At 36.2% G+C, this 27,236-nt stretch overlaps 1 protein-coding gene across 3 annotated transcripts in view; it reads left to right on the top strand.

The window, feature by feature from the left end:
- The window catches only part of Diaph3 (diaphanous related formin 3), a 459,276-nt gene that overhangs the window by 73,719 nt on the left and 358,321 nt on the right, over positions 1–27,236 (top strand). The gene's annotated exons all lie outside the window — the stretch shown is intronic.

The following is a 27,236-nucleotide window of genomic DNA, read 5'->3' as shown; positions in this document are numbered from 1 at the left end:
ATGATATTGCCCACAGTGGTCTGGGTCTTCCACCATCTATTAACAACAAAGAAAATACCATACAGACAAGCCCACACCTCAGCCTGATTGAGATCCTTCCTCAAGTAAAGTTTCCTCCTTCCAAAGTGTGTTAGGCTGACAACGGACGTTAACCGTGGCAGGAGGTCAGCCCGAGAATGGAAAGGCAGGAGTAGAGAGTGATTTTGGCTGAATTTATAATGGGATTAGCATGCTGGTTTTTACTAGATACTTTAACCTAAGGCCAGACTATAAGAACATAAGTTATTTATACCTCATCTCTGTATATCTGGTAGACAGCCTGTATCTCAGAGCTACTTCTTTGGGAAGAAAGATCAAGTGATATTTAATTTTTAAACATATCTCGTGTTTTGGCAGCCTTATTCTCAGTTGTAGAAATCACGATGAGTAGTATGACTTTTCTAGCCTGATATAGATAGGCTCTGTGTTCAGATGCTATGATACTGCGATTAGTGGCTTTTTCCCTTACAGAGATGTGGTTGGCATTCAAGAGGTTTGTTTGTTTTTCCTTTTTGGCAAGGGCGTCTTAATTTACTTCCTTTATTTTCATTTTTTTCTAGCTATAAAATAGCAATTTGTATCTCATACAAGCATTCTATCATCATGATGTTGTTGTTCCCTTTTTAAAACATTTGACACTGGTGACTACCTCTGTGCTATTAGCAGTTGTTTAGTTTTTTTTTGTTATTAGCTTTTTCTTGCAGTTGAAATCTTTATAGCACACTCTACTGTTGTATCAAATATATCATGATAAATATACAAAAAGTATCACGTAACACAAATTTACTATATGTGTTTCGACAATTTAAAAAGACATTTATTCAGTATGTGTTTACTGGGTGTTAGTATTTTTTAACCAAGATTCTGAACAACAGAGATGAGTACCGGAGTATACTCGTCATTGTTAATGGAACCATTTGGTCCACTTATAACTTAAATACAACACATATGTAAAACATGTGAAATAAAGTGCATAAAATCCAAAACAGGCTAGGTGAATTGTGTCATGTGTAGTAGCTAGGGAAGATGACTGTCAGGAAAGTTTAAATCTAGCATGCTTTTAATCCCAACACTTGGGAAGTAAAGGCAGGCAGATCTTTGTGAGTTAGAGGCCAGCCTTATCTACAGAGTGATTTCCAGGACAGCCAAGGCTACACAGAGAAAACCTGTCTTGAAAAACCAGAAAAAAAAATCTAACAAGCCTAAATTGATTAGATCTAGTCACATAGATAAGTTGCACACGTTACAGTGGGCTTAGAAAACCCTGGGTATTTGTGCATTTTAATTCCGGAGCTGGAGAAAATGAAGACTTGCAAAAGATCAAGTCCACTTGAACTTTGTAAAGGTAGGTCTATTTGAGTTTTCACTCACTGATTTACAACTTTAGTCCTCTAATTGTTTTAAACCGAGGGGAATTCAGAAGAATGAGGTAATGAAATGAACAGGACTGAAATAGATTAGTTTCCAGAGTGTGAGTATAGCATTAAGTCACCAGTGTGTAGAGTAGAATGGCCTTTCCTGGGAGTGGCCTGAGAAATTTGGCAGGTGATTCACATTATGGAAAGTTCAAGCTGACCAGCCACTTACTTCTGCTCTACAAGTAGAAGCACATTTTATTCGCTCTAGTGTTTAGATTTTTCTTCTGCCATTTTATTTATATAATTGACTGCTGAGAAGTTACTAGGCAAGGCAGATCAAATAGGACTGTTATTTTATAGGTTGTGAGCTATAGCCATCTGTACAGCATCATCACCACAGGTCTCTTTATAGAGATCCAGAAATTTGTTTCACATGTTTATCAAGATTTTTGTGTTATAATTTTGCTTTGAATTTTTTTGTGAGTAAACAAGCATTTTTTAAAACTCATTCTCATGTCTGCAGTTGATTTAAAAATTCTGTGAGAGGCCAGCCAGCATGATGACTCAGTGGATAAAAGCGTTTGCTGCCAGGTTTGATGACCTGAGTTCCAGCTGTCCTTTGATATTCACCCATGGACCATAACTCCCCCCCTCCACACACACATAAATAATAATAAAAACCTGCTTTCCAATAGTAACCTTAAATGTTCTAACAAGGATACTTTTTAGAGTAGGAGAAGAAATCTACCATTAAACTTAACTTAATCACAACTCCTTATAACTTTCTCCAGGCTGCTAAATAGTCATGCTGAATTTTTGTAATCAAGAATTATTAAAATTTTGCTAACCAGGTCTATGTTAGAAACCGACAATGGCAGATTGTCTTTTTCTTGCCCTGTCAAGGATGTGGACATATGGTTCAGGTTTTTCACTATATTCTGGTAGACACGTTTATTGGAGGTTGCTGGAAATCTTTTATCCTTGATTTAATGATCCTACGTGGGAGATTATCATTTTTTTGGGAGTGGCTATGGTTGCAGCAGGTTTCAGGATGAAATATATATCAGGATCATATTTGGGTTTTCTATGCTTCTCTAAATGACACAATGGGCCAGCCATATTTACTCAATGATATAGGTTACCTCTAATTCCATTCTATTCTAGAAATTACCATTTATTTCAAAAGGTAAATCCCCTTAGCCAGTGGATGTTCCTAGAGCATAATTGACACTGGCACTTCCAGGCCCTGTGTGCAGTTCTTGTTACTGCTGTTTAGCATCGTCATAGAGAACAGTCTTTAGAAAATCCAGGCATGGCTTCTGCTTGGTTACATAGTTGCAGGGTGAGACTTTAAAATGAGATGTGATTATACAGGCAAATTAGGGAAGAATTCATAGTTCCCAATTGTGGAGTGTCTGAAAACTGAAAGCTTGGGAGAAAACACAGGAATATTGCTTTAAGTTTAAGGATTTTCTTCTAGAAAATTAGTAATTAAAGCACAATGTGCCATATAAATAATAAATGTATGTAATAGTGTTTAAGCCCAAATACTGCTCTTCAAGAAGTCTTATCTTTCTTCAAAATGTTTAAAGAATGTTTCAGACATTGTCAGATGATGGTTCTGCCACCAAGATTCCTGGGCCTCAATTGGATCACCGAGGCTTGGAGACAGATCCTAACTGAGCTGCTGTTTGCACTTGGCCTTTTTTTTTTGTCTTTTCTCTTTGGATTGTGTATATTATGCTAGGTCTGTGAGTCCAGTGTTTATGTTACTACTTATTTTCTTGAGTTTATAGTCAGGTTACATGTTCTCCATGGTTTGATAAAAAAGTCTATGACAGAGGCCATGGAGACCGTAGATGAAATTATAAACAGTTAAAGAATGTGTTAAAAGAATTTTGGTTTAGGATAGGGTTTAGCCCAATAAGATTCCTTTTTCCCCATTGCAAAAGATTGTTAAAAGTAAGACATACACTATGTCTCTTTAATCTTTCAAGAGAGAAGAATCTTCCAATCTTGTTCCATCCGTAATGATTGCTGTAGTAATTAATGGCCATCGAATAGTGAAGCTATAGACTGTGGTTCTCAGCCTTCCTAGTGCTGCAACCCTTTAATACAGTTCCTCATGTTGTGGTGCCACCCACCTCGAAATTATTTTATCGCTACTTCATAATTTTATACTACAAAGTTACTGTTATTACCCGTGATATAAATATGTTGTTCCTGTGATGTTAGGGGATCCTGTGAAAAGGGTTGTTCGACCCCCAGCGGGTTTGCGATGCATAGGCTGTGAAACACTACTCATCAGGCTCCAAGCTATATCCCACAGAAGTCACGAGGTGCTGATTAAGCAGGCCACATTTACACGCTGTTTTTTTTTTTTTTTTTTTTTTTTTTTTTTTGTGCGGAGGAGTGGTGTGTTTCTGAGTCTCCTAGAAGTTTGCTAGCTTTCTGTGACTTTGGTTTATCTTTCCTAGTCTGCCTGGCTTCTGTGTGACTAGAGGGGTTCCATTTTGTTTACTAGAAAAAGTTTGGGTTGCTTAACTTTCTTCCCAGATTTGTGCTGCATTTGGTTATTATAAGAGCATTGCAAGCTTATAATTAAAGCAGAAGAAGCACAACAATGCCTGTCAAGACCCAACCTAGACCTAGAATCAATCACTGATTATATCTTACTAAATATTCTTCCACATGCTTTATGTTTTTCTTCTTAAAAATCTTTAAGACCAGAATCTTATGGGGGAATGATATATTTTTATTGAAGCTAAAATACATTAAAAATCATGTGCACCATTAAGTTTCAAACAAAATTATTTTTTTAATACCCATTTATCATTTCTTGGGCCCAGCCTTCTCCCCACTTTCATCTAATCTTATTCTGATTTAAATGTTTCCTTTCTTTCCTCTGAGTGTTAAATGACCTGTTTATTCTTCTAATCCTTCCATCTTGCTTTTTATTCATGAGATGATATTTCTATCTATTAAACATTTCTTGTTTGGCTACTATATATTGTACATGGTTCCAACAGGAAACAGTCATCCTCCTTCCTACCTTGTAGTGAATTTTTAAATTTTTGGTTTAATTAAATTTTTTTTTGTTTCAGTCTTTTCTGTTTAAATTCTTTTGTTTTACCTCATTGTTTCTCACTTTGCTTTAAATATTTCTTTCTTGTCTTATGTGTTTGGTCAATGTCAGCTCATATTGAAGTTGTTGCATTAAAATATGTATTTAGATTTTTTCCATGTAATAAATCTTGATCCCCTCCCTCTCCTACTTCCTTTCCTTCCCACACAGCTTCACGTTCTCCTTCCTATTCTCTAAAAAAAAGAAAGAAAATTCAAATAGGAAAACCAAAAAGATCAAAAAACCAGAAATCAAAACAAAGAACCAACAACAAAAAGAAAATCATTAAGACACAAAAAAAGCTAAAATAAAAAGCACACACATACACACACACACACACACACACACACACACACACACACACAAAATAGCCATTTTGTCCATTTGTGATGGCCAACATAGATGTCTTTCTGTTTGTAGGGTGTTGTAGTTTTGATTCCACTCACAGCATTTTCTGAGCCAGGTAGAATCCTATCCTGACTGGGAGCCCACGGAGCTGAGTGTTGGGAGTTCATGGGACATTGAAGCTCAACCTGTTCAAGTCTTTTCTGGGCCTTCTGTAGTCTACTGCTATGACCACAGACCAAACCCCTTGACATTTGTCAGTGATCAAACTTCCCAAACTCCACTGAGACTGCTGTTAGCTCTCTTAACAATTTTGGGTTTTCCTGTTTCCATAACTGTGTGGCTTCCTTTGTTTATTTTTCCAGTCAGATTTTGATAGTGTTCCATTCTTGTGGCAATTAATGGTGTTGTCTCCAACTGCTTCAATTTGAAATTGTTGGAGGACAGCATTGTTATTCTTTTTTTTTTTTTAAATTTACCACTATTTAGTAATTTTGTCTTCTTTTTCTTTGAGAACCCAGGAAGCTTCTAGAATTACAGTACCTCTGTCATGTACCCAGATTCTCCAGTTCTCTGGATTTTTTTTTTGTTTTATGCAAAGTTGTAATTTATGTTAAAAATGGTTCTCTCATTCCCTCCTCCTCCATTTTCTGGGGAGGAGTAAGGAATGTTTGAGGGAAACCGTTTTTCTGTATCTTACCTGGTAGCTCTAGTTTGTAGTTTATTGCGTCTGTAAACTCTCATCGAAGCACTAATGGCCTATGACTTACGGATAGATTTAGGTGAAATGCTGGTTTTAGCTTTTCTCTCTGCCATGCTCACATGGTACTGCCATCTCACGTATTTCCAATAAGCTGTGCAGCATGCGTCATTCTCTGTATTCCGAGTAGGTGGAAAATGCGGACTGCCCTTCAGTGTTGTACCTTACCCATGGAAAAATAGGACTCATCTGCTTGTGTGTGCCTATAAATTAGTGAGTGTGTTAAATCTATCACAGCATGAAATCACTTCAAGCACTGTGAAAGACTATCTTAAAGAATTTAAATTGATTGCAGATGTTAGTGCAATTAAGCAGGCCTGATGAGCTAAGACTCATGCTTCTCAGATTTGAATATGAATGCATTTAAAAAAATTACAGTGATGTACTCCATGTAAATGGAATTCATAGGCATCTGAGAGTTTTTAATCACCTTCTGTTTTCAAATGGTTCAGAAACATGAAAAGTAATATGTGACCCCTTATGCAGATACCTGAATCACCTAGAATAAATATGTATTAGTCTGAAGTGTGTAATTCTGTGGCGTCCTTATCCAACAAGAATTGATGCTGATTAGTCCTTCCATTATTTTTATTTTTCTACCAATCGGCTTTATCTATTCTGTGTGTCTGTAATTCAATAAAAAATATTCTATGGGTAGAGGAAAATGCAACATTACTGTACCCCAAATTTTCAAGTTGAAAAAGGTTTAAGGCCACAAGGCCAAAGAAAAACGATTAGATTACAGTTGTCTGCTGGTGGAACTCCACCTGCCTAGCTTTTTCTTCCACTACTGAAGCATAAAAAAAAAAAGGTCTACTTGTTTTAAAAAGTAGCACACTAGGTTGTAAATTAGGCAGCAGTCTTTGAAGCATTATTGTTACAAGATGAAATAGAGTATATGGCGTGCTCATTTTCAGTTTATCTAAAAATTGGTTCATGATTTAAGCAATTATGCTCATTAATTTCTGTAACACTGTAAAATGTTATGGACATTAGGATTTTTGTAATCTTTTTGCTGCACATCACCAAGCCAGAAGCTAGATTTGACCGCTGAGCTTTAGTCTGTCTCTGACGTAGTAACAATAATAAAGGAAAGAGCAACAGTGATAGAGCTTCAAACCTACAACAGCATTATTTATCTAAGAATTACTAAAGCATTAAATACCGTAGTAAAGTAAAAGGCCAAAATGGTAGGGAATCATTTAAGTTCATATTTAATAAACTAAAAGTTAATGAAAAATTCTTAAGAATAGCATCCTTAATGACTGGAAACAGAAAATACACTTTTTCATAGGTGGTACAAGTTAAATCTTTGTTCTATAGTTCTGTGCAAAAACTTTATTTGGGCCAGGCGGTGGTGGCGCACGCCTTTAATCCCAGCACTCGGGAGGCAGAGGCAGGCGGATCTCTGTGAGTTCGAGACCAGCCTGGTCTACAGAGCTAGTTCCAGGACAGGCTCCAAAGCCACAGATTAACCCTGTCTCGAAAAACAAAAACAAAAACAAAAAAATAAAATAAAAAAACTTTATTTGATTTCATCATATGACCTAAAATTTGTTTTCAGGACTAATAAATGCAGCTCAAATTATTAAATTCAAAGACTAGCTAAAATTATAAAAGTTTATAGGTGTGTGTGTGTGTGATAGAGAGGTGGCATTTATAAGTCTCCTACTAGTTCATCTTTCTCCTGTTTTATTGAAGTTCACAGTAAAGTAGAAAACGAGACTGGGTGAATGAATGTTATGGCAGAAGCTTTCTGATTCATACATGTGATACAAGGTTTATAACAATCCTGAGCATCATAAAAATACACATTGCATTTTTTAAATACTTATATACTTACCTGCTTTTCTTTGAATACAATGTCAGCAATATACATTTAGGCTTATAAGTAATTTTTTTTTTTTAAATTTATGCCCTGGCAAATGCTGAAGCATGTATGGGCAGCCTGTATATGGCAGTTCTGTTGAACTTGTCCTTATTGGGTTTCATGGTCTAAGTTAATGAGGACAGCTGACCTGATATTTTCCTCAAGAGGACACCAGATCTTATTACAGATGGTTGTGAACCACCATGTGGTTACTGGAAATTGAACTCAGGACCTTTGGAAGAGCAGGTAGTGCTCTTAACTGCTGAGCCATTTATCCAGCCATACCTAATTTCAAATACGTCTTTTTGAACAGATTACTAATCTTGCCCTTCCTAAGAATGGATATAATTAAGTGCTCCCCCCTTGTGTGTGTGTGTGTGTGGTGGTATATGCATGTGCATATATTGATGCACTCACATCTCATTGTCTGTGCACATGTGGATGTAAAAGGATGATGTTGGATATCTTTCTCTTGTATTGCTCTTTACCTTTATGTTTTGATATGTTTTTTCTCAGAAGTTGTAGCTCGCCGTTTTGTCTAGACTAGCACATCAACTTCAAGACTTGCCTGTCTTCTTAATCTCAGCTCTGGAGTCAAAGTTATTCCCTAACATAATATCAAAAGCTTAGAGCCTGTCCTGGAACTAGCTCTTGTAGACCAGGCTGGTCTTGAACTCACAGAGATCTGCCTGCCTCTGCCTCCCAAGTGCTGGGATTACAACAGGCTCCAAAACCACAGAGAAACCCTGTCTCGAAAAAACAAAACCAAAACCCAAAAAACAAAATGTAATTTCATGACATTACTAGAGATGCAAAGAGAAGTAAAGGAATTGAGTGCACTAAGGTTCTGGAGACAGATCTCCATTAATAGAAATGGAAGACCAGGCTACAGTGTTGAAAAATGCCTGATAGGTGTGATAGCTACATATGTCTGATCCTGCTAAATGAATTCTGGGAATGCCAAGAGTTGGATTGTCTTTTCTTACTTAGCCTTTGTAAACAGTACCAGAAGCTTCTGTGTTTATTAGTCTTAAAAATCTTAAGAAAACATGACACATTAGTTTAAAAAAATCTTAAGCCAGTTTGCTTGTAAACACTGACCTCTTTTTTATATATTAATATTATTTCTAATGTGAAAATTTAATTAATATATTATGTTCCATTGAAAAACTTTCCTGCATCTTTATATGTAAAATTATCTTTCTCCCTATTATCTCTTGGTTTTTATTATATTTGACTCTGGTGGATTTGTTGCATAAATGGGATATATCTTTTTTCTGCTATAAAATATTCTTAGGTAGACTACAAATTACTTAATAACTTACTTTTAAAACTTGTGAAATGACATAGACTTCTACAAGCCTTTATCTTTGCACTTTTTCTACTACAGATTATACGTTGGGTTCTACTTATCCTTTATTACTGAATTTACCGTATTCCTTGAGGAATGTCCTGGTATCTTGCAAGAGTGTGCTGTAATTATTGTATTTTTCCAAGCGTGATGTTAACTCTTGATTTTTAAAATATCAATCCCATATTTTTTGATTTTAAAATTTTTATTTATTATTTTTATTATTGTTTGTTGAGTTTCAGTGCTGAGGATTGAACCACACGCTTCTAGATAATCTTGCCAACTCAAGATGATTCAGTTGTTTCAGCGCTTTTTTACCCTTCCATGGTCTGGTTACTATTTCTTGTCACACCAACCACCTCTTGCCCTCCATTTTGACATATTTCATAAAGACTCAGGTTAAACTAGGTGTTTTATTCCAGTCTTATCACTGTTTTTGCCAAATGTATTAATTAGATCAATGACCTAGACTGAGATATGTCTTTGATCTGCCCTTGTATGTTACACTTGGAGAGCAAACATATAAATACATGAGGCAAGTTCATGGTTCATCCAGAAAAGATGGATTCCTATGAGACTGTCACCTTTGCAAGTTTATCAGGGTTTGCATATGATTTGTGGAGGCTCTTAAACTCAATCGTTCAACATGGTATGTAGTATGTACTATCCAACATGTATTGTATGTACATCATGATTTGGTATGTAGTTCATGAAAAGACATATTATTCAAGCTAATGCATGATAATGTTTAAAAATGAAAACAGCTTAGTACTTTATAATCAGGAAGAACAAGTGTTTTATTATAAGCCAGTCTATATAGAAGGCATGCGAGTTGTTTACTTAGTTTGTTGATCATTTATAGAGATAACTGGCTATATATTTAGACTAAAGTCTGGTATTGTGAATGCCCTTAGCACCCTATGTTAAATGTCCTCAAACTTCATGTAGTTGTTCATTTACTTGACGTGATAGACAAAAATCTTCATGACGGCTAGGCATACCTGCCGTGACACGTAGTAGATGTATGTCTTTATGTTTCTGGTTTTCCATTTTCCTGAGGGGTCTGGGAGACTGTGGACTGACACATCTGTGAGTTGTGGCCTATTTGGAGGTACTAATGCTGACACCCTCCTCTTGTGACACATACTTTTAATTAGAGTACTGTTCAGTTGATGCTTTTGTGCTTTTAATGATAATTGAAACAATCACTTTGGATTTATACTCTCTCTATATATGAGTTATTTTAATGGTGCTGCATATAATTTCTTGTACTTTAAGCTTTCTGTAATTATCTGAAGTTACTTAAAATAAGATTTGTTGTTACCTTATAGTTGGTAGTTTTATCTTCCCTAAATTATACATCCAGTCCGGTTGCCTTTCAGGGGAGAATCAGCCATGGACTGGTTTTATATCTCATTTTGTTTTCTTACTGTTTAGATTTTATAACTCATGATCTTTATATATTTCCTTCTATCATTTTGAAAGTTTTCTTAGGACAGAAAGGTTGTTTAAATAATCAAAATAAAATGATTAAATATTCTAAGATCAACTTGTTTAGTAATCAAGTGACATCCCAAGTACCATTCATTTATTCAGATGCTCATATTTAAAATTATTAAAATCAAAGCTACAACTTAAAAAGATAAAGTATCATTTATTGAAGCAATCTTTAATGTAGAATGATTTTTTTACTATCTTATTGCTCTGTCTGGTCTACTTGAAAGAAAAAAGGTCTGTGATTTAAAAATACTCTTCATCTGAATAGTTCTGTGGAATACTCTTTTGTGATATATGATCACAAAGCATTTAAATACAAATTAATGTACTATAAAGAATGAATAGATAGAAAGGCTTTAATTATATTTATGTAATTTTTATTTAAGTATAATAACAGAATGAAAGGTAAGAATATGAATAAAGGGGATATGATTAAGTATTGTATATAACTTATTCTTATAAAAGTACAAAATTTAGAAGTTAGAAGACAGCATGAAAAAGTAAACAAGTCTTAATCAAAGAGGAGACACAGCTAAGATATTACAGTTGTTTTGATTCCTAAAAGGTATATGGAAGTGCTTTTGTAACAGTCAAACTAAGATTAGAGGTAATCACTCTTTTTTTTTTTTAAACTGTCAAAGTTTTCACAAAAGTCTGAAGACTTGGCTTCAGACAATATGGCTATAGGAGGGACTATGACATGGGGATGTTATTAGCAGGTTGCCATCCACTTTGAGACCATGTTGATAATTAAAAAAAAAAAAGATGATGGCTACAGGGTCTTTCTCTGAGATGGTGTTGCAGTGCATGGCATTGTTATTTTATGAGAGACCTGGGTGAACACTCCTCAGAACTTCTTAGAGGTGAATGTGTGCCTTCAGTTTGGAGGCACAGACAGTGGAAGCATACTCTCGGCAGGTGGTAGGTTCTAAAGATAAGAGAAGCTTTGCGAATGCTTTAGTTGTAAAGACGGAAAAAGATTAGACTAGTGTAGGAGCCAGATTTGTGCAACATGTTGGTCAGATGTAGGCTTCTCAGGAGGGTTAAAATTGCCTGGCATGGAGAGTTGAAAGAACTGTATGCATGAGCAGTTGCTCCAGCAGGAAGAGTAATATGCACAGTACTAACCTTTGAGGAAGGGCCACAAAAGTTCCCCTTAAAAGTCATGGGCAGTGCTTGGATATCAGCCTCTTCCAGGGGGTGCTGGTGCAGGTGACAGTCATATGTGAGTATAGTTTGTTTCTTCAGCTTCTCCTTCCTCCCCATTGTATTCAGCCATGAAGGTTCCTCCAAAAGCTGCTAAGGTGGGATGGGGTGATTGAAGAATAAGTTTGGAAAAAGTGAAGATCCACAGCTGTATTCATGCCCGTACATTTAGTTGTCCTAGTGAGCTCTGTCCTGACAATGATGAGAAACTCTAATTAATATGGAAGCATTAATATTGGAATTCTCTGTTCAGAAAAAGACTTATTTTTCTTTCTAACCTACATAATAAACTATTTAGAATAATATTCTGAGGTAATATTGCTAAAAATACTATCATAATAACACTTCTTCCATTTAAACTAGAAATTTAGTCAAAGGAGGAATACATTTACTAATAAAAATTTTAGGTTAGTAAAGGGGACTGAGTAAATATAGTCTCAAGAAATTAAAAACTTTGAAGAAAATATTGGTTTTGTTCAATGTGTAAAGAACACGAAGAAATCATTAATATAAAGATGAAAAAACCCAAAGGAATTACTTTTTATGAGTAGGCAGTTTACCCATGAATTACTAAGGCAAACACACCTGAGAAAATGTTCAATCTCTATATAAATTAAAGCAGATAAGGAGAGCCTTTTTAAACTGTCAAGGAAAACCGAAAAGATGGTTGATAGTGTTTGGGAGGGCATGGAAATATATATCAATTTGACTTTTTGGAGTATTGTTTGGCAGTTTCTATCAAAATGAGAACTTGTACATGCATGTAACAAGCCCATTCTTTCTAGCGTATCTTAGAATAATAGCTTGAAAACCAAAGATTTATGTATGAGGGGATTATAGCAGGGTGTGAAATATCAAGACACTTAGAACAAAGAAAATGTCTGTTTATTGTGAAATTATTAAGTATGGTACATTGATTCAACTGATGAGTTAGGCAAGGCTGGGAAGTTACCAGTATAAAAAGCAATGTAGAATCATAATTATGTATGGTACCATCAATTTTTATGTAAAAGAAGTTTGTCTGCATTTGTGCTCAGATATGTAAATGAGGGAGCCAGCTTCTGGTGTATATATCCTGTTTTTTCAGTCTTTATATCCAAAAATGCCCATTTAGAAATATATATGTTTTAGTAAGAACGAAATCTGATGTTACTCCTAACAAAGAATCCTGTCTTGCTCTTGTTTACTGAGTTGTTTTGTTATGGTGCAGATGGCCTGATAACATGGACCACATTTCAATTAGGAAAAATAAAAACAAATCAGCGGAGCTAATAGTATGCTGTTTGCATAGCTTTCACTGTGACTCGGAATAGCTCACAGATTCATTTTATATTCTTGTAGTAAATTGGTACTCATTTAATAATCACTTTTATTTACAGAACTTAGTTTTGGAAACATCTGGATAAATCTATGAATAATTTAAGTGTTCAGATAGTGTTTATTAAGTATTTGCCAATGCACAAGAATGCTGGGTGCTGTAAACACCAGTAGACTGAAGAGTACAGGAAGTGTGGAGATATCAGATAGCTCTATCACCACTAATATGTACAGAGGATGACACTTAGTGCTTGATGGTTTCTCTGTCGGCCTCAGAAGGCTCATGTTCTCTAGACCAGAGCCCATGACATCTAAGTCACTTTCCATTTCAGAAAGTCATTTGATTCCTTCCTGTACTAAGAATACCACTCAACTGTCAGTTGCTGTTTCTAGCATTCACTTGAAAACTTGATGTAATTTTAAAAAGCTACCATTTGAACAGTAATGTATAAAAATTATGCAAAATATAGATTAAAAATTGAAAGTAATTTATAGCATCTCTGCCAGAGGTAACTGCTGCTAACATTTCTTTGTTACTTTTTTACTCTTGAAAAATAAGGTCGAGTGGTTGAAGATACAACTTCAAAAGATGGTTTTGGAAAGTAAATGAAATGTATCTGTTATGTGTTAGGTTAAAATATCTATAGTACATGTCTTTTTTTTTTATTCTTTTGCTTGATAAAGTATTCTAAGAAAAGCAACATAAAAAGGGGACACAGTTTAGCTCAGCTCTCAGTTCTGGAGTCCAGTCCATCACAGTAGGTGTTGTGGTTTGAATGAGAATGGCTCCCACGGGTGCATATGCTTGAATACTTGGTCAGCAGCTTGCGCAACTGTTGGAGAAGTTGTAGGTGTTGTATCTTTGTTAATGGAAGTGTCATTGGGGCTGCCCTTTGAGGTTTCAGAAGTCCAGGCCATTCCCAGTTAGCTGTCCCTACTTGGGGACAAGCTTATAAGTTTATCAGCTACGGTTCTAGCACAGTGCCTTCCTGTTGCCATGTTCTCGACTATGACAGTCATGGACCCTGATCCTTTCTAACTGTGAGCCCCCAAGTCAACTTTGTGTTCTATAAGTTGCCTTGGTTAGGGTTTATTATGCCAATAGAAAAGTAACTAAGACAGTAGGGCAGTCAGGGCGGTAGGAACGTAGAGCAGCTCGTCATATCTGCAGCCAACAGCAGAGAGACAATGACTATTGCATGCTCCATGTTATGAAACACAGATCAAAAGTAAAAGGGGAGCCGGGCAGTGGTGGTGCACGCCTTTAATCCCAGCACTCGGGAGGCAGAGGCAGGCGGAAATCTGGGAGTTTGAGGCCAGCTTGGTCTACAAGAGCTAGTTCCAGGACAGGCTCCAAAACCACAGAGAAACCCTGTCTCAAAAAAAAGTAAAAGGGGAAAAAAAGGATTTATTTCTCTTACCCTTACAGGTCACAGTCCATCTTTGAGAGAAGTGAAGGTTGAAACTTGAAGCAAGAAGCTGGCTTACTCTTTGGTTTGCCTGCTCACAGCCTCATTCTTAGCTTTCTTATACAGTCCAGAACCATGTCTTAAACAGTGTAGGACCATCCCACTCTGAACTGGCCCCGCCCTTATGCATCAGTGCATAATTAGAACCATATGCTGCAGTCGTGCCCATCGGCCAGTCTGATCTAGGCAATTCATCAGTCATGGTGTTTCTCTCAGATCAGTCCAGTCTGTGTCAAGCTGATGGAGCTAACTAGTACATACACATTCTCACTCACACTCACGTGCGCCCCTCAATAAGGGGATTCTGAACTGTATTAATGTAGATAAAGCATGCTGAATGTAAGTGCATTTGTTTATGCATGTGTTTACTTACTCTCTCTTTTTTTTTAACATTTAAGTTTATTTTTGAATTTCATCAATGTATTTTGTATTTACATTATTTTTTCTCCCCTTTCTTTCTCCTACTCTTCCAGCACCCAAATACCCTGTTCTCTTGCAAATTCTTGGTCTCCTTTAATTATTATTGTTGTATACCCCCATGTATATAAACAAACAAATATGAAAATACAACCTGCTGAGTTCTTTTAATGTTGCTCATATTTATATGTACTTAGATCTTAATGCTTGGATTGGATAATCTATTATGAGACTCCTCCTTGGGGAAGACTGATTCTTTCTCAATAGTTATTGCTTATGTGTGTTTTTCTTCTAGGGATTAGGCCTCTTGAAATTGTCTCCCATCCATGTTGGCATGTCAGTTGGTGACCAGAATGGCAGGTTACCCCCAAAAGTGCAGTAATGGCACATATATCTTGGGGTAGCTAGCAGCTACCTAATTGGATGTAAGACTTGCACAATAAGAGAGAATCCATGGCTATTACTTTAAGCTCATGCAAATATGTGGCTGGTAAGGCCATGAAACCCAGAGGAGAACCTACTGCGGCTGTTTTTTCCTTGACTGGATTTACTGGTTGCCTCAAGTTTCTGCCACTTTGGTTTACAGATATATACACCAAATAAATAGCTATAAAAACAATGTTAGAATAGTTAAGTGTTATACAGAATACTTACTTGTAGAGAACAAAAGCTTCCCCCTAACCTGAAACTTATGAAGCTTGTTAAAAGTCTGTCAAAAGTAAGTTTTCAAACATAACTTGACACAACTGAATAGAAATAAAATGATTCTTCTAGCAAGAAGAGCTTAAAAAGTGAAGAGGAAGTGAAAGCTTCTGATGAGTGGTAAAGAAACAGACACCCAGTGAAGGACTGTAGCCAGCTGCTCTAGTATCAACACACATACTACTCAATAGAATGAGCTGGAGTTTATGGGCAGGAGGAACATGGGCACATGAGTCAGGCTTGTAATGTTAGGAGGTTGCTGGTGGTCATTCATAATAACAGTTGTGGGCGAGGTGAGTGTGTAGTAAGGAAAGTAGGTAATGGCTTTTTATCATTTGTTCAGCTTTGTTGGTAAAAAGGAAAGAGATGAGTTTCTCCAAAATTTCCTCCTACTTCATGTTTGAGACAGGTGTAGGGCTATTTCATTTTAAAAAAAAAAGGGTGTGGAATCATGGAACCTTAGTAATCTCCATAGTGACAAGTTGGCAGGCCTTTCTGTAGAATCTTAGAGCTTTGAGGGCTGTAGTGGAGACCAGTGTGGACATAGCTGATGGGTGACGTGCACAATGCATAGGAAAGGAAGGTAATACAAAGAAGTCAGGAACTTGGTGGCCACTGCTCCGTGGCTGTGGACAGGTCAGAGTATTCCCATGCAAAATGATCTAGAAGTCATCCTGAGGTTTATGACCAGAGAACAAATATGGAACACTCATGTGGGATGTCCCACAGTAAAAAAGTTGTAAAATTTAATGTTAGCTCTGAGGTCTTTAACTTTTTACCCAATGCTTGTAGAAGTGAGGCTTACTACACCTTAAGGCATAAAAGATAAAATATTAGAAGTATAAATTTTAATGAACTTTGGTTAAGAAAAAGACTTGTCAAATAAAACTCTATATTGTTTCTTTAGTTCTTAGGAATAATTTAAATGATATTTTCATATAAATTTCAAAAGCTTGTACATAAATAAATAATTAGATTTCATTTTCTTTAAAATAAAGTATTTAGTGTTTAGTGATATTTTCTTTTATGGACATATATGAGCGGGGAAGTCTGACATCAGTAATAATAATGACAAGTGCTTCACATGGTCCTAATATTCTTGTACTGACTTGGAAGTGACAGCACATTCAAGGCAATAATAGTTCAAGTGTTTAAGTACGTGACAGTATGTGTGAAGTCTTCCTGGGATGTCAGTGATAGAAGCCTTGCAAGGGAAACGGGTAGAAACGTTTGTGTCTGGAGAGGTGTGCTGATTCTCGGTTGAATCTGACCCAGCATGCTTATTGCTCACCTTTTGCCTCTTTCTAAACACAGACTCAGTTCTCTCACTGCCAAGTAGCTTTGTTCAGTTGGAAGTCTTGAAACTATGAAAGAATAGTCTGTTACTTAGAGACCTCAAGATGTTTTTGTGATTAACTAGAGATGAGAAAGGATAATGTGGTGAAAATATTTCTAATGATTTTAACAAAGAATTAGTACATAGACCTACAATGAATTTTTGTTCATTGATTAGAAATGAAATTTCAAAGGAAAAGAGTCAATAGAAAAATGGGCTAAGTATCTCAAATGCTAATTTATTAATAGAATTAACCCAAATAAATGCTTTCATAAAAATGATTCGCAGTTCTAGAAATTCAAATTTAAGTCATGTTAGACCCTTCAACTCATCTTGGTATGGAAAGAATTGCATTCATGGCTTATGAAACTGTAAAGTCACATAGTATTTTTGAAAAGCCATTAACAAAGAAGGTGTAAATGCTTTTTGACTCAATTTCTTCTCCCAAGGCTTTATGATTCAGAATAAAGTCACTAATGGCTGAAGGTATGTTAAAAAAGAGGTTGCAGTTGCTAAATAGTTTATAGCTATCCATGATTTGAAACAATGTGTGGTGTAAAAGAACTGGAGTGCTATCAGATATTCTGAAGAACTTCCATGAGGCATGAAATTATTGTGGAAAGTGTGATACAGAAAATGAAAAGATCTTTCACTTGAGGAATTCCTCTCCCAAGCTTTCCATATGTATTTTTATGTGTTTATACATACACAGGAACCGTATCATAAGCATGGCCATCAAAGGAAAGTGCATTGGTCATGTTTGTACCCAGATAACCGTATGATGTAACAGGAAATAAATAAACTAATGGAGGGTTTCATTACTAATTCTCAGTAAAATTATGTCTTGATAATGAATAAAGAAAGATATGAGTTGAAAGTACTGCTTGGACAAGCAAATGAAAAGAATGTCTGGTTCCTTTCAGAATTTAATTTATTATTAAAGTCTTCTATTAAAATGATTTTCAAACTGCTATATTTTCAGTTTCACTGCTGAAAACACTATTGTCACTAACCTTGGTTATTTTTGTGATTTCTCATAGTAGCTATTTACTTATCTATACCTGGCATTAATTAAATATTGGTTCAGAAAAGAGATGTGTATGCCTATTACACAAAACATATCAGGCATACTCTGCTAACAGTTATATGTTGTGGATGATGTAAATCATAAAAACAGATTTTGAATAAGCAAAAAGCTTTTTAGGATACCTTTGAGAATATTAGTTATATACATGCAATAAGCATATTTTCTTTTATAGGAAAGCTATTAAATCATTCATTTGTTTGTGTTTTAGTTAGCTTTATACTTAGTATAGAAATATGCATCAAGTGAGATGGATGATTAAGCAAGTCAGGTTAAATGTAAAATGTCAGTTGACGATGAAAGAGGCAAATGAGTACCAGCCTGATTTAGCTGGTGTTCACTGGGTGTATGCTCTTCTCATTTCTAGGATTTCATCCCTCATAGGGACAGAAGTTTGGGTTGTTTTCCAAGCTGACTTGGACTGTATTATACAAATACAGTCTGTGTCAGATGCAAATAGCCCACACAGTGTTCATCAGTGAGTTCTAGACTGTTTCTTTTCTTGCTCAGTGACCTTGTATTGGTGGCTTGTGATGGACTCATTCTCACTACCAGTTAGTTCTCTGTTCTCGGGAAGTGATTTCTAAAGTTTACCAGCAACATGTTGGCATTTAATTATGTATGGATCAGGGTTAAAATTGAATGAAAATGGAGGTTCAATTTCAACATTTAATTTTGATTTATCAGAAATTTAAGTAAATATTTATAGCACATGAAATATTTATTTTTCTTACATTTAAAATTTTATTTATAAAATCTAGTCGACCTATTGCTTACCTGTCTTATCAGTAGTATCAAGGATAAGATAACCTAGTTCTCCTTTGAAATAAATGAGTTATTACTTATGCACAAACGTGTAGGAATGACCCTTTAAATTTTATGTTTTAAGTTGGGCTGTACAGGTTGCTCAGCACTCAAGATCTCTAGCTGGTCTTCTAGAGAACTTGGGTTTGGCTCCCAGAACCTACTTATCATATCACTCACAATTATCTGTAACTCCACTTCCAGGATATCCAATACCCTCTGCTCTCCGTGGGCACTGGACGTGTATGTGGTTCGTAGACATACATATAGGCAAAGCATCCATATACTTAAAATAAAAAATTACATTACATTTGCATGATCACTGATGTTTCTTAATGTGTCTTACTAAGAATAAAGTGTAGTAAATACTAATGCATAATTTATCCCTATACATGATAATTGTATACCATGAAATACATTATTTGAGAAATGTTTTAAATGATACCTTTTGTTTTATTAACCACTACATATATTCTTTTTGGTTGTCTGTTGACCAATTAGAAAGATTATTATCTTTCCTCCTCCCTGTATACCTGAATTTTTGCTGTTGTTTGTGTACTCTCGTAGTGTATCACTTTGGTTGCTAAGAACACTGATTGGTAAGTTTTTCTCTTCTGTTAATTTAGTAGATGATTTAGCATTTAATAATACTGCCTATAAAGTTAGCCTGTTTAGAAACTGCTCTAGGAATTAATGAAAATTGCTTTACAATCAAATCTGGAGATGTAAAGAATACCTTAGTGGCTAGATACAGGATAAGTGTCCATGTCATCAGTATCATTTTGATATCAGTGTATTTTAGATTCCTCGTGAGTACTGTAGCACTTGAGTAGCTGACATTTTCTTCTCTTTTACTTAGGTTCATCTCCTTGTTTCTCCATATCATTCACCAGGAGATGTGCTTGTTTACTTTCAGATGTCAAGGTGTAGTAGGTATAGTCAACAGGATGCAGAATCAGTGCCCTGCAAATTAGTGAAACTAATATACCATAGAAACATGCCCCCTAAGCATTTGAGAAACTTCCCAGAAATTTTGCTTGTTTTATTTCTTCTGTAGTTTTCAATGTGTAGAACACATTAGATGTGCACCAAATGCATTGTGATAAATTAGTGCAATGCGTGGTTTAGACCAACAGGCCTTACGTGGTTATTGTCAAGGTGGGGCTTTCGAAATTCTTTTGAATAACTAAGTTTTTCTGGAATGCAGAAATTAACATTTAACTGGCAGTCCTCTGTCTGGTAGTATTATCTAAAGTGGGTATTGGAGGTTAAAAGTGTTGTAGGAATTAGAAATATCCTTTGGAAGGAGATGAGCCAGTTATGGCGGTGCCTTACTGTGATCACAGAACTCATGAAGTGGAGTCTGGTGGATTGATTGTTTTGAATTTGAGGAAAGCCAGTGATACATAACATTTGTCTCAAAAAGTAAGAGGGAGGAGAAGGAAAAGGAGACAGAAGTGTTGAAGGAAGGTAGGATTAGAGCATGTGGAGTGTTTGCGTGAACCTCCCATAAAGATGTGTACACACAGAGAAAGCTATGCTATATTTATATGGAGAAGACGCCCTTTTGTCTAGAGGAAAGCACCCATTAAACATGAGCATAGTAGGGCATAAAATTAGAAAGGAATGCTCTTACAAAATCTTGAAATTTTAATATAATCCACAACAGAATAATTTTGAGATTGTTTGCTAGATGCTTTGTGCTTATCTACTTACTAACAGAGAGATAATTTTGCCTATGTTTTGTTTTTTATGGAATAAAAATAAATTAAGACAGTAGTCTTCATACTACATTCTAGGCATGTTGCCTAGGTTAGCCTTGAACTCAAATTACTTGGTTGCCAATTTCTTGGGTGCTAGGATTGCAGGTGTGAGTCATCATATCTGAGTTCTGTTTTATCTTTTAGAGTGCCTTGTAGATAGAATGCTCAGATTTCTTAAGTGCTCTGAACATACTTTTTGTGAGCACTTCTATTAGCATTTAACTCCGTGTCATTCCTGATTATATTTGAAGGAGATAGCAGAATGTGAAACATGCATTCCTTCATAGAAGTCTATCTGAACTTGGCTTCTTGTCTTTGTAATTTTTAAGCATCCTCTAAGGTGTTCCACTGTGACAACTATATTTCTATTTCAGTTGTGAATTCCTTTTACCTGTGTTACTGTGGTATGGATTTTAAATGGTCCCTAAATCCTTTGTGTGTGTGTGTGTGTGTGTGTGTGTGTGTGTGTGTGCTGGAGCTTAGTTTCCACCCCATGATGCTACTAATAAATGGAAGGAATTTTATGGGTTCTAGTTTTAGCAGCAGCAGCAACAAGAGCAAAATGATGTAAAGATGTTATTGTGCCTTGGAGGGAAGACTTCCTCTTTTGGCCTCCCCTCTTCTGCTTTCGTTCACTTCTAGGCCTTGTGAGGTGACATAGACCCAAGCTCAAGAGAGCATAGACTGAAATTTCTGAAACTCAGCCAAAATAAACCTTCCTTTTTAAAAATTGATTTACCTTAGGCATATATTACACCAATAGCAACACTCACTGGCCCATTTGATAAACGTTACTTCCTTAGTGTGGGGTATGTGCTTTTCGCATTCTGATTTCTATGCATTTTGTGTTTGCATTCTCCCTACTTACAGAACTTGTAAGGTAGCGATGCAGTTTTTAAACTGCACCAGCTGTTTCACCTAACTGTGCCTTATTCCTTTTCAGTGCAATTCTACTTCCCAGTCCCCTTCTCTTAAGAACTGCTTTTGAGGGCTGGAGATGTAGTCAGTTCATAAAGTCCTCGCCTTGTGTAATGGTTTGAATAGGATGACCCTCATAGTACATGTTTTTGAAGATTTGGTCCCCGGTTGGTGGCTGTTTAGGAAGGTTTTTGAGGTATGGTTTTGCTGGAGGTATGCCAGTAGAAGTGGGCTTTGAAGTTTCAAAAAACTCATATCATTTTAAGTTTGCTCTTTCTGCTTCCTATTTCCTTTCTTCTATAACGTGCCATGGTCTTGGTGTTTTATCCCAGCAATAGAAGAGCATGTAATATACTTTATAAGTTTAGAGAACTGCTATTGATGCCAAGAACCCGTATTTAAAATGCTGGGCATGGTGGCTAACACTTAAAATCCAGCACATGGGAGGTAGAGATTGATCGATATCTCAGACTCCTCGGCCAACCAGCCTACCCTTTCTCAGAAAAATACCAAGGGCCTGAAGCGATTACTTAGCAGTTTATTATTTTAAGGATTTGTATGTATGCATGTAAATATGTATGTGTGTGTGTATCCATTATGTATCTACCTCTATCTCTGTCTGTCTGTCTGTCTGTCTGTATCTAGACAGGGTTTTTCTGCAGCTAAGTCTGTTCTGGAACTCTCTCTGTAGACCAGGCTGGCCTTGAGCTCAGAGATCTGCCTGCCTCTGTTTCCCAAGTGCTGGGATTAAAGGTGTGCACTACCACTACAACAAACAGTGTCTGTTTATAATAGCAGAGATTTGGGGAAATAAATGCTTCAAATTTCTGCCTTTTATTTATCACTTCAGTTGTGGGGCACATATTAGAGAAACACATAGTTGCTGGTCTCTAGCTGCTTCTGCTTTGGATAATTCAGTGTTTCCAGCTTCTGTCTACATCCTGTTGACTGTGGACTCAGCCTTTCTTCTTGTATTTGGATTTATAACTACACTATAAAAAAAAAAACATGCAGGGCTGGAGAGATGGCTCAGTGGGTAAGAGTATTGCCTGCTATTCCAAAGGTCCTGAGTTCAATTCCCAGCAACCACATGGTGGCTCACAACCATCTGCAATGAGGTCTGGTGCCCTCTTCTGGCCTTCAGGCATACATGCAGAAAGAATATTGTATACATAATAAAAAATAAATAAATATTAAGAAAACATGCTTACTGTGATGTCAATAGACGTTTGCTCCAACTGTTTTTGAGTTTTGTGGTTGCCAGTGCTCTGTAACTACAAAACAGCTTTCTTACCCAGAGATGATCTGACTTCTACTCCCAGTCTCATAACTGATCCTGGTTATGATGAGGTTGGATGTGATCCAAAGCTTTTCTTTCTCTCCTTTATGTATCCTCCTGCATTTAACCATTAGAAAGCGTGTAAAATTTTGTATGTTTTGGCCCCCTCTTATTTTATTTTTTAAATGTGTTTGAGTGTGCCTACATACATGTCTGTGCACCACATGCAAGCATTGTATATGGAGGCCGGAAGTAGGGTGGTAGATCCCTCACACTGGAATTACAAATGGTTGTGAGCATCTCTGTGGTTGCTGGGTATCAAACTTATGTCCTCTTAATCACATAGTCCTTGCTCTTAATCACTGAGCCATCACTCCAGCCTGTGTACTTGGCTTTTAAGTGCTTACTCATAGGAACAGATTAGATTTCTAGGGTGGTGTGTATGTACAAGAGACAGGTGATTTATTCTTAAATCAAGAAAAAGAAAGGGAGACTTCAACTGTCAACGTTACCAGTGACATTTGTAAGTACAGCTCAGAATCATGGAGGCAAATAATTGCACAATTACCTGGAGGAACTGAAAGCAAATTGCCTAATTTTGAAGACTGCAACATCTGGTGTTTTCTCAGCCCCCATCCCCTTTTAGTAAATGCCCAAAGAAGTTTTGTTGTGATTTCCCTTTTATTTTAGCATAATCAACATAATAAAGAAGATAATGAACCAATGACTAAGAGTTTCACTGTGCTGTTCTATCTGCTCAGATGTGCCAAGCAGATCTTTATCGTTCATTGAACCATCAAATAGAGGCTGGCAAATTAGAACATCCATGTTTATTTAATCAACTCCTCCACCCTCATCTTTGGGTTCTTTTTATGTCTTTTAGTCGTAGTTTGTTGCTCAGTTGAAACTAAATAGTTCTAAGAGAACTCTGAAGATGGCGAGTGGAAACAAGTGGCCTATATGATGCCATGTAAATTTGCCTTCTATTGTTCAAGCAGGAAATACGTGATATTCTGTTTTAACTTTTAGGTCACTTAAACCGCAACCAAAGTTTTATGTATAGTTTGCTTTAAAAGTATCCATTGTAGAAATAATGTAAAACCAACAAAAATTATTAATTTTTATAATGGTTTCAAAGTTTAGTTCATATTCATGTTGCAAAATCCACAAATAAGCATATCACTTGATGAGCTGTTGCTGTGGAAACACATTATGCTTGTCAATATTTTAGGTAGGAATGTAGGATAATGCCAATATATCCCTTTTCTTTCTCCTCTCCCAGATTGCTTCTAACGACTTCTAAGATTGCAGATTGGGCTATCTATTTTTTAAGTCTTTTAAGCTATTTTATTTCTTGTGTTAAAACTCACACAGCACAATATTCATCATGGTCATTCAATGGCATTCGGTATATTTGTCGTATTATACTGCTTGTCAGCCCTAATGAGGTCAGAACATTTTTATTTACCTGAGAATGACCAAGCCCCTCCCTGCAACAGTAGTTTCCCTCGTTTCCTCACAGAACTTCACTGCAGATGACTCCTCTCTGATTCCATTGTCCCTTTGCTTTCTTACTATCTTACACTTGATCCTTTAGGATCATCTTGTTTTCCAAGTAGCTCACATTTCTTTTTGGACAAAATTATGACCTGTGGATTTGATCTATTAATGTTATGTCCTTACATGTATTCAAGCCGAACTTGGAAATACATGTATGTCTGCCTTTTAAAATAATGAGATACACGTGCACACACATGTACAGGCACTGTATGCTATATGTGCAGGGCACTGGAACCAGTACTCACATGAGCATCAAAATGTGGGGATGCTTAAGTCAGTTGTGTAAAATGGTGCAATGTTTGCAAATGACCTGTTGCATCCACTTATATCTTGTAGTCTTTTTATTGGTTACTAATCAGTAACATACTGATGAATTCCAATCATGTATACATTACATATGATACCAAAGAATGATGCAGCTAGTTGTTACATTTAGTTATTTAAGAAATAATAACAAGGAACAAGTCTTTTCATGTTCAGTCCAGAGGCAAACACCTGATAGGTTATTAGTAGAGTTTACACATGCTTGGAGTGAGGATTTGGAGTTCTGATTGTATATCTGTATATGGAAAACAGATGTATGTATGCACACATTTCTATGTTTTCATTTCTCTTTCTATATGTGTCTTTAACTTTACTCCCTCCTTCTTTCTCTACACACACATACACACACACACGCACACACACCTACACACGTTTGCGTGCCTGCAACCACGGACAGACACAGAGAGAACCATAAATTCATACTGATAATTTGCAGTCTAATTCTGTAGCATTCATTGTACCCATCAATCTGTTAATATAGTAACTTTTTAAAATCTGACTTGAAGTCCCTTCAGTTTGAATTTACTTCATTTTCAGACTTCTTTCTAAATTTTCATTCTTTCTATTGTTTGTCCCTTTTTATGGCTTTTTATTTGGTTTATCAGTTTCATGTAATTTTTTATTCTTCTGCAAACTAGCATACATTTTTTTCTATATTTGCTTACTTAAGAATGTTTCCTCACACATTGAGAAAGTATTTTAATATTCCCTCAAGCAAGTGTGAGAGTTTACAAGATGGGTCAGCATTTAAGGACACTTGCCCCTTGCAAGATGTCCTTACTTTAATCATAGCAACTCACATGGTGGAAGGAGGGAAGTCACTCCTGCACGTTTTCTTCTGACCACCTCTCTGCACATACACATTTATATACGTATGCATATATGTATGTAAAGAAATGGGCGGGGTTGGGAGATGGTTTTGCAGGCATTTTCTATGCATGTGTGACGATCAGGAAAGGTGTTTCGATCCCCGACATCCACATAAAAGCTACGTAAGTGATCATGGCAGCACAGCTGTCACCCTGTGCTAGTGCACAGGCGATGGAGACAGAAAGGACCCAGTGTAGACTGTCCTGATTGAGTATGGAATCAGTGCGTTGAGCAAGGGGTTCTAACTCAGATTGAAGGTGGAAAACAATCAACGAAGATGCTGATATTGATCTTAACTTTAGCACATGCACACACATGTGGACTTTGCCAGATTCATGTGAACACCCAAACACATATAAGCAAAGAAAGGGGGAGAAATAAGGTGTATTACTAAAGGTAATAAATGGCCAATGTAGAATTGAGGTTCTTTTATGATTTCCCATAATAATAATAATGAACAAATAAAGTGTGATGGATTTTTTATTTCTTTTAAATTAATATATAATTATCTAAAACTACTATTGGTTCCTTAGGCTTAAAGAAACCTTTTTTCTTTGTGGAGTATTTAGAAGCAAAAAGGAGAACTTTTTTATTACTTTGTAACTTTTAATTGGTAATTCTAAACCTTCAGTCTATGCTCTTTTTAAAGATTTATTTGAACTAATTTTCATCATGTAGTGTTCATCATTGTGCATCAGTATTTCATGTGCGCATGAGTACAGCTATCTGCTGTGAGCCCCTGATGTCGGTGCTGTAACTGAAAAAAGCTTCTCTGCCAGAGCAGTATGTACTCTTAACTGTGAGCCCTCTCCAGCCTTAGCATGTACACTTTTCAATGTACAGGTAAACAGTCTTTCAGAATTGGAGACAGGGATTTAGTTTACAATGGTGCTTATTTTATGTTTAATTTAAAAGACAGCCCTTTATGGAGATTCTTGCAAGCCGTAGTATGGGTGGTTGGTGAACCTGTCTCTAGTACTTTGTAGCTTTTATGTTTCTGATTCGAGTCTATATAAAATCATCTGAGGTTAACAGATTTTATTGCTCCTACAACTTGATTTGAGTGCTAGATGTTCCAAAAACGAGTAATTCATGCTGCAGCGACAGCTTAGTGTTTCTGTGGTCAGTGACATTAGACACTGTTGAAATCATTTAAAAATTCAGGACAATTGTGGCAATGCACTTGAATAATTGTGTATATGATAGTAGTCAGCTTGTAGTTATCCTCTTGGCAGCAATGGGCTTATTACCCTTGCTTTGAACTGTGGTGATTCTTCAAAAATTATTCTTGTTTTCATTTTTTCTCCCTCCATCTTGCTTCTCACAAAGCTTATTACCTGGTTTGGTACCAGGAATTAAGAGAGTGTAAGACTGAAGGTACAGACGTAGTTAATTTATGGTTACGGACTTAAAAGTTGCAGAGGTAGATAAATATAGGACACTGAAGGATTTGACGTTACAAATATTCTTCTGATATTGGTGGCCATTTTCTGTTTTTTTTCCCCCCTTCAGTTTTACTGCTTTAAATTACAAAGTAAATGGCAAAGAGAGCTCTATTCTAATAATGAACTTCACCTTAGTCTCTTACTGGTCTTACAAATTTTTATTTTGATAACCTCTAGTGCCTATATATTTTTGATATTTATATTTTAAAAGTTGACACTCATTATAGACAAAGAAAATTAGAAGACTAAGGTATTAGTTACAATAGAAGATGCTACATGATGGATTTTGGTTCTTTTCACTTAGGATTCAGCGATATTTTAATTTGACTATTAGTGAGCAGCAATCATAGAAGTGTTTAGGAATGTGATATTGTAGGTCATTTAGACAACAATCATTC

The sequence above is a fragment of the Microtus oregoni genome, unplaced genomic scaffold, assembly GCF_018167655.1.
Source record: "Microtus oregoni isolate MIOR12 unplaced genomic scaffold, Mior012 000001F_ref0000356, whole genome shotgun sequence".
Lineage (NCBI taxonomy): Eukaryota > Metazoa > Chordata > Mammalia > Rodentia > Cricetidae > Microtus > Microtus oregoni.
This window is presented reverse-complemented; position numbering and strand designations above follow the sequence as displayed.